This window comes from Myotis brandtii, unplaced genomic scaffold (assembly GCF_000412655.1).
Source record: "Myotis brandtii unplaced genomic scaffold, ASM41265v1 scaffold298, whole genome shotgun sequence".
Taxonomy (NCBI): domain Eukaryota; kingdom Metazoa; phylum Chordata; class Mammalia; order Chiroptera; family Vespertilionidae; genus Myotis; species Myotis brandtii.
Window position 1 is genome coordinate 2,590,637 of NW_005361391.1, and position 7,435 is coordinate 2,598,071.

Genomic DNA, 7,435 nt, shown 5'->3' on the forward strand with positions numbered 1-7,435 from the left:
CCCATTTGCCTCTGGTTAGGGCTACACTGGGCATTTCCCAGGCGTCTGTCACAGTCGTAGCATTGCCAGCTGGCGGCTCCGGTTCCACTGGAGGTAGGTGCCGTTGCAGATCCAGCCCAGAACGGCGGGTGACCGGCCGAGTCCTGTCCCTGTGAGCTGCCCTCGGGACCTGCCGCCCGGCTGCGGAGCCGGCTCCCCGCTCAGTAACTCGCCCACAGGCCTGGCGGCGCCTGGCCCGCCCTCCGGGGACTTAGTACACGGACGCTGCCTCAATTCCAACAAACACTTCTTGAAGGGAAATAGGCTAGTTTTAATCATTGGAGGCTAATCATACTAATAAGTATGAGAAAATTTTGTTTCATTGTTTTTCGAGTCTGGGAAAACTTAAAAAAACTCTCTAAAAATCAGTCACAGGTTAATGAAATCACTGGGTGCTCCGTATTGGAAAGCTGCTACCAATTCAGGCTAATATGGACCTATTTCCTAATGAGTAACACTGTTTCGTTTGTGTTAGTATATTCCGGGCAGACTCCGTGTACCATACTAATAACAAAGGCACTGAAACCCAGAAACTTGCCCAGGGTCACCTGTGTGCTCAAAGGTGTTGAATCAAGGGGGATAATAGAAAGAGGATGATATGTGCTTACTATTTCAATGTTCTCTTAGGTTTAAGAAGAAACAATAATTTTAAGCAGAGAAGCAGAGGATTCCCCAGTGTAACTAGGAAGTTTCACAAAATGATTTTTTCCTTGTCAAGCATTTAATTTCCTGTACTGCATATCATTTTGAAGGATTCTCTTTCGAAAAGACAGCTGTTAACCTGCTAAGTGAAATTTACATTCCACAAATATTTGAGAGCATGTTATATAAATCTTATGGGAAAAGAAATTGGTACTCGAAAAACTTTGCTCTAGTAAAGGACTTTGGACAATTTCGAGGGTCAGGCAGAGGCAGGATCAGGTGGTGGAGGACATGCTTTTTAAAGTTAGTCTCTCACTTTTTCACCCATTCTCTAGCTTACTCTTCATCTAGCCAGGATTCCTAGTACAGCACTGACCGCATAGTAGGAACTTGAATGTTCACTGAATGGGTAATTTTTGGCTAGTATTAAATAGAGAGGATTTTGAAATGGACTAGAATGTGAGATAGCATGAATCACAGTGCTAAGGAGAATGCTGAAGTGTAGATTGTTCTCAGACTTCAGGGAACGTGGCCATGTGTCCCCTGGAGTGGCTGGTGAAATCCAATGGTGTAGTAGTGTCCAGTTGTAATCACACGATTCTATGTTTATGTTAATTTAAAGTAATTGTTATTGATATAAACACAAAGTAATTGTTGAGAAATTACAAATCTTGAAGGTGTGGACACACTTATAGATATCCTTGGACTTCAGTTTGAAAATTACAGTCAAAGGTATTTTGGCTTAGTAGTCAAAGCAACCACCAATCTGCTTTGTAGCCTGGACTGTTTCTTAGCCTCTTTGGGCTTCAGTCTCCATTTTCCTATAATTAGAGAATACATAAAACTAGATTATTTTTCAGAGTTCTTTCTGCTTTGAAGTTTTCCAACTCAGTGAATCCTATAACCACTTAGCACTTGTCTTATCCCTGTGTTGTCTTAGGGGCTATAGTTATTGCTGATATTTACATATCTGTCAAAAGACTAAGCTCTTGCTGGACAGGGATTAGTCTTAGTCATTTTTCTATCTACCAATTTTAGCATATGCCTGACCACATTGGGAATAAAATAATGTTAGCTTAGATTCAGAAGGGGCATTTTTACCATTTCAAAGAATAGCTAAAAACTAAACTATAGTATTGTGTGTAAGTACAGCAGAAATTCAGAGAAGGGAACGATATGTTGAGGTAGAGTAATTGGGAAGGCTTCATGGAGGTCAGACCTTGATGGGAAGGATGTGCCCTTCAGAGGGAAGGCAGGTGAACAACTGGGCAGCACAGGAGTAAAGACCCACTGACGGGTAGGTAAGTGATGCATTTTGAATTATGGAGTGACTTGAAGGTCAGGCATAAGAATTTGAAACTAACTGATTAGGCTCCCCCCCCACCCCCCTTAAATATTATATTAGGTTTGCTCAAAAACTTGATGTAATATAGGAGGGGACCATACAGTTTGCTTTACTTATGATTTTGGTTTTAGTAATTCTTTCTACTTACTATTTCCCACTTAGAGAAAATCTTGGTGCAATAATGGAAAGAACAGTGGACACCAGGATTTAGGAATCCTGGATTTTAGTTAATTGGAACGTAAACTGCACAAGATGGACCCAAGCATGCCTTTGTTACCTGGAACAAAGTTACCTGGCTCAGAACATAACTTTGTTACCTGGCACAAAGTTAGCATTAGTAATCATTGTGCAACACTGAATGAGTTCTCGCTTTGCTACTTGCTAGCTGTGCTGCTTTTGGCTTAGCTTCATCAAAATGAATTTTTTAGGCCTTTTTCACTTATATAGTTCTGTGATTTTGGATGGCTTATGATTTTCTTTTTCAATATGTTTTTATATTGATTTCAGAGAGAAGAAGGGAGAGGGAGAAAGAGATAGAAACATCAGTGATGAGAGAAAATCATTGATTGGCTGCCTCCTGTGGTCCCCCCAGTGGGGACCGTGCCTGCAACTGGGGCAAGGAATTGAACTGTGACCTCCTAGTTCATAGGTCGACGCTCAGCCACTGAGCCACACTGGCTGGGCTATGATTTTCTTTTTATTGTTCACATTACAGATGTCCCTTATTCCCTACCCGTCATACCTCCCCTCTTCCCAGATGTCACCCTTCCCTCCTTCTGGCTTTAACCACATTGTTGTCTGTGTCCATGGAGTATGCATATATGTTCTGTGGCTATTTCTTCACCTTCTTTCATCCCTTCAGCACCCCCGACTCCCCCAAATCTCCCTTCTGACATCTGTCAGTCTATACCATCTATATATATAAAAGCCTAAGCAACCGTTCGACCCTTCGACTGTTCTGTTCGACCAGTAGCTATGATGTACACTGACCACCAGGGGGCAGGCGCTCAACATATGAGTGGAAACCACAGGCATGGAAACATGGAACAGACTGATGAATCTCAAAGGGAAGGAGGGAAGGGGGAGGGTGGGAAGAGATTAACCAAAGATCTTATACGCATACTAGAGGCCTGGTGCACAGATTTGTGCACCAGTAGGGTCCCTCAGCCTGGCCTGCGGGGATTGGGCCAAAACCGGCTCTCCGACATCCCCTAGGGGTCCCGTATTGCAAGAGGGCGCATGGATTCTTTCAGATTGGTTCATGGTTATAATTTTGTTAACCATAATTTTGAGATGGAGCAGGAGAGAGATGATTATTATAGAACACTGGACCAAAGAGTTCATGACCCTGTTGCTAAGACTTGTCTGACTTGTGGTAGAGCTGCTCAGGAATAATAGAGTCTGAGTTTATAGAAAACTGAAGGAAGTAAATTGCCATTCTTTAAAACCCTTTTCCCAATTTCTCTGGGAGATCTGTTTTGGGGTCAGTTCAGCCCAGCCTCAAGGGGCAAGTCTATCCTTGGCTAGATTGAACATGACTCAAGGAAGATGTGGCGAAATCAATAGTTTGATTATGTTGCTGGGTAGCCTGAGATACTAGTTGAGTATAAGTTTATGATTAAAACTCAGTAGGCAGCTCTGCAACCAGATTTTTGTGGAGTCCTTTAGATCCAAGATGGCTCTCGACTGGATAAGTCTACCTAGTGCTTCTCAAGCATTAATCTGTACACAAATCACTAAAAATGTAGATTCTGACTTAATAGGATTTGACTGGGATCCTGAGATTCTGCCTTTCTGATTTGCTCCCTCATGATGCAAGTTTGAGTAGCATGGGGAGAAATAAGATAGGATTTGGGAATTTTTATTTTTTTGATACTTTTTGATATTTTTTGAGGGGAAATTTTTACTTTACTATGGCTTCATCTAAGAAAATAGTGCTTTAACATTAGGAGGCTTTCCTTGGTCTTCAGTGAGTCAGAGCTTCTATATTTCCAACTCCTAGCTTTACCTGAGTGAACCTCTGGGGACCTGCCAGGGTAAGACACTTGCACACCTTTTTGTTCAGATTTCTTGTCTCTTATTTAAAAAAATTCTTAATAGTAAAACAAATTCTAGACCTATTTTTGTAGTTACATTTTTTTTTGTTCTCCCCCAACCCCCATAATATTACTGCTACTAGTTATTTTTAGTCTGAAGTTATGTAAAAATGATACTTTGGAAAATTAAGATTGTGACACAATGAAATACGGGAAAGTTATAAAATTAAAATTTTCTGACGTCTTTTGAATAAATACTTTAAATATACCCTGTGTGCTTTATTAAAGGAAAAGAGGCAGGCAAGTAAAACTAATATAATGTAAATCTAAAAGAAAATGCATTTATTAAAGTAATTATTATAAATTATAAGAAAATGTGGATTTTAGTCTTTATTTTAATAAAATGTTTTTATAATGGTAATTTTCTCTTCTGACCTGTGATGGATAGGAGGTTAATTGAAGTTAAATGGATGCTTTGTTAATCCTTCATCAATTACTAAATTGGTATGGGGGAGTGCAGGTCAAGGCTACACAAGGCCATGACTAGCTTGTTTTCTTTGGGAGGTTTTTTCCTTTCTCCATACCACACATCATTCTGTCTTGCTGTAAGTAGAGGAGACTCTGCTCTCTCTTCCTCCCTCCCCCCTCACTCCCTTCCCTTTTCTCACTCTCTAATCTCCTCTCCCTCCCCAGCCCTCCCTTTTCCTTCTTTCTGTGCTGCAGAGTGACAGCTTGTAGATGTTGCGTGCAAGGAGTTCAGCTGGTGCTGTGTGGTCCCAGTGTGTGGTCTCCACTCAGCCCAGAGGCTGCTAACAGGGTGGATGAGAGAGAGAGCAAGACTATTTACTTTAATTTATTTCGGATGCCGGAATTGTGTCCAGAGTTTCTCCAAAGCTTGATTCCACATAGCTAGTAGCTTCAAATCCCTTACAGCTGTGGTACAGTCTCAGCACTGCAACTGGTCTCTCCCAACAGTCATTTTACATAGCATCTGCCTGTTTAAATCGCTCTCAGCTCAGAAATGTTAATGACACTGCTGAGTGCTGTGATTATTTTGCTTTCACTATGTCATATATATGGCCTTGAAGAAGTTTCATTTGAGGCAGAGCTAGAGAAGTAAAGCAGAAAATTTAAGATAAGTGACAAAGTTGATGTATTTTTAGAAATTGGGAAAGCTATTTATTATACAAAATTTGGGTCACATTAATCCAACTCTGCTTATATAAAAAAATCTGGAGTTACATGACATATTGTCATATTTAACAATTTTAATAAAATTAACCAATTTAAGCTGACAGTTGATTCCTTGACCTTTTTTGAGCATCTACATTGATTTTGGCATGCCTGTTTATTGTAGTTATTATATTTGTCGGCAGTAATAAATGGCTTATTTCATCATAAAGATTTAACAAGTTGAGACAAATGAAACTTTGTTTTCATGCAATAATACACATTTAGAACAATATATTTTCCCCAATTTTTTTCATTATAAATGGCTTAGCAATAGCTTCTTGATTTTGTTCCTTTCTCATTTCAAAACATTCTTGTTGAGATGGTCAAGTATTTTATAACTTAAGTAAGCATGTATAGACTCAATATTAGTTGGGATTTTGCATAGTTTGTTCATTTCCCTGTCTTCCTAGCAGTCTTGTTGGAATGGAGTTTCTCTTATTGATGTGTTGTCCAGGACTACAAAATCTAGGCCATTGACATTTTCCAAAGGAGTTATTATTGCACCTTATTGTTGTTCTACTGCTTTTCCCACTACTTTTAATCCTGAGTTTCAGTACAGTCCTATGCACTTAACGATGGGCATAAAATCTGAGAAATGAGTCATTAGACAATTTCATATTTGTGTAAACATCACAGAGTGCAGTTACACAAACCTAGATGTTACAGCCTACTACACATCTAGTCTGTATGGTAGCCTGTTGCTCCTAGGCTACAAACCTGTACAGCATGTTATTATATTGAATACTGTAGGCAATTGTAACACAGTGGTATTTGTGTTTCTAAACATATCTAAACATAGAAAAGGTACAGTAAAAATACGATTATAAAAGATAAATTGTGGTATACCTATTAAGGCACTTAGCATGAATAGAGCTTGTAGGACTGGCAGTTGCTTGTGAGTCAGTGAGTGAGTGATGAGTGAATATGAAGGCCTAGGATGGACATTATTGTATACGACTGTAGGCTTTATAAACACTGTACATTTAGGCTACACTAAATTTATAAAACAACACTAGATTAAATCAAAGCACAGGAAAAATGATAATATCAAGAGACATGGATGTAAAAAACTATGGCAGGAGTAATGCAGCATGCTGTTTTTCAGCAAACTTTTTTTAACAAATAGAAAGAATACCTTCTAAAATAATTTAAAAAGTATAGTATAATAAATATATAAACCAGTAACAGTCATTATTATCAAGTACTATGTACTGTACATAGTACAGGGTGTGTAAAGCCTTTCTTACTCCCTCACCTTTTCAATCCTGGCAATGGTTTCTTTAGTCTCATTTGATCTTGAATCAGAAGATTTCAGGAATTTAGTAGTGTCAAATGCTTTTTTATTTTTTATTATTTTCTAAAATTTTATTTATTGATTTTAGAGAAAGAGGAAGGGGAAGAGAGAGAGAGAGACATTGATTTGTTGTTCCTCTTATTTATGCATTCATTGGTTCATCAAACTGAAACCTTGGGATGATACTCAAACCAATGCTTGAATCGGCCAGCCAGAGTTCAAATGCTTTTTTAGAAAATGCTATCATCCTGTATTCTTGGCATCTATTTTTTTTTTTGGTTCTAGGTTTGTGGTGATAATGGTAATCTAATGCTTTAAATAATTCTGAAGCAAAATTGGTCTGTTCACAAAGTTGTGCAGCTGTCACCACTTTGTTAATTCTGGAGCATTTTTATCACTCCAAAAGGAAACTCTGAACCTACTATCAATCCTTTCCCATTACCCCTCTTCTAGCCATCACTAATCTACTCTCTGTCCCTATGAGTTTACCTATCTTTAAATTTCATATAAATAGATTCATGCATCATACGATATGTAATTTTTGTGTGTCAGTTATGGAAAAATATATGCACAGTAGTAATTAGTTTATATCTTTTACATTACCCTATACCTTTTACCTAGCAAGTGAAAATTATGTGTGTGTGTGTGTGTGTGTGTGTGTGTGTGTGTGTGTATTGTTAACAGAGAGGAAGGGAGGGGGAGGAGAGAGACAGAAAATCAATGATGGCCCTGACTGGTTTGGCTCAGTGGATAGAGCGTCAGCCTGCGGACTGAAGGGTCCCAGGTTCTATTCCAGTCAAGGGCATGTACCTTGGTTGCAGGCAAATCCCCAGTTGGGGGTGTGCA

The 7,435-nt window shown here is 39.0% G+C and overlaps 1 protein-coding gene across 5 annotated transcripts in view; it reads left to right on the forward strand.

Annotated features, from left to right (window-relative positions):
* Positions 1 to 30: 30 nt before the first annotated feature.
* The window catches only part of EXOC2 (exocyst complex component 2), a 286,986-nt gene continuing 279,581 nt past the window's right edge, over positions 31 to 7,435 (forward strand). For all 5 annotated transcript variants that reach the window (XM_005869533.2, XM_014542312.1, XM_014542313.1 and 2 more), the window contains exon 1: positions 31 to 93. The gene's annotated coding sequence lies outside the window, so the exon portion shown is untranslated. The remainder of the gene's footprint in view (positions 94 to 7,435) is intronic.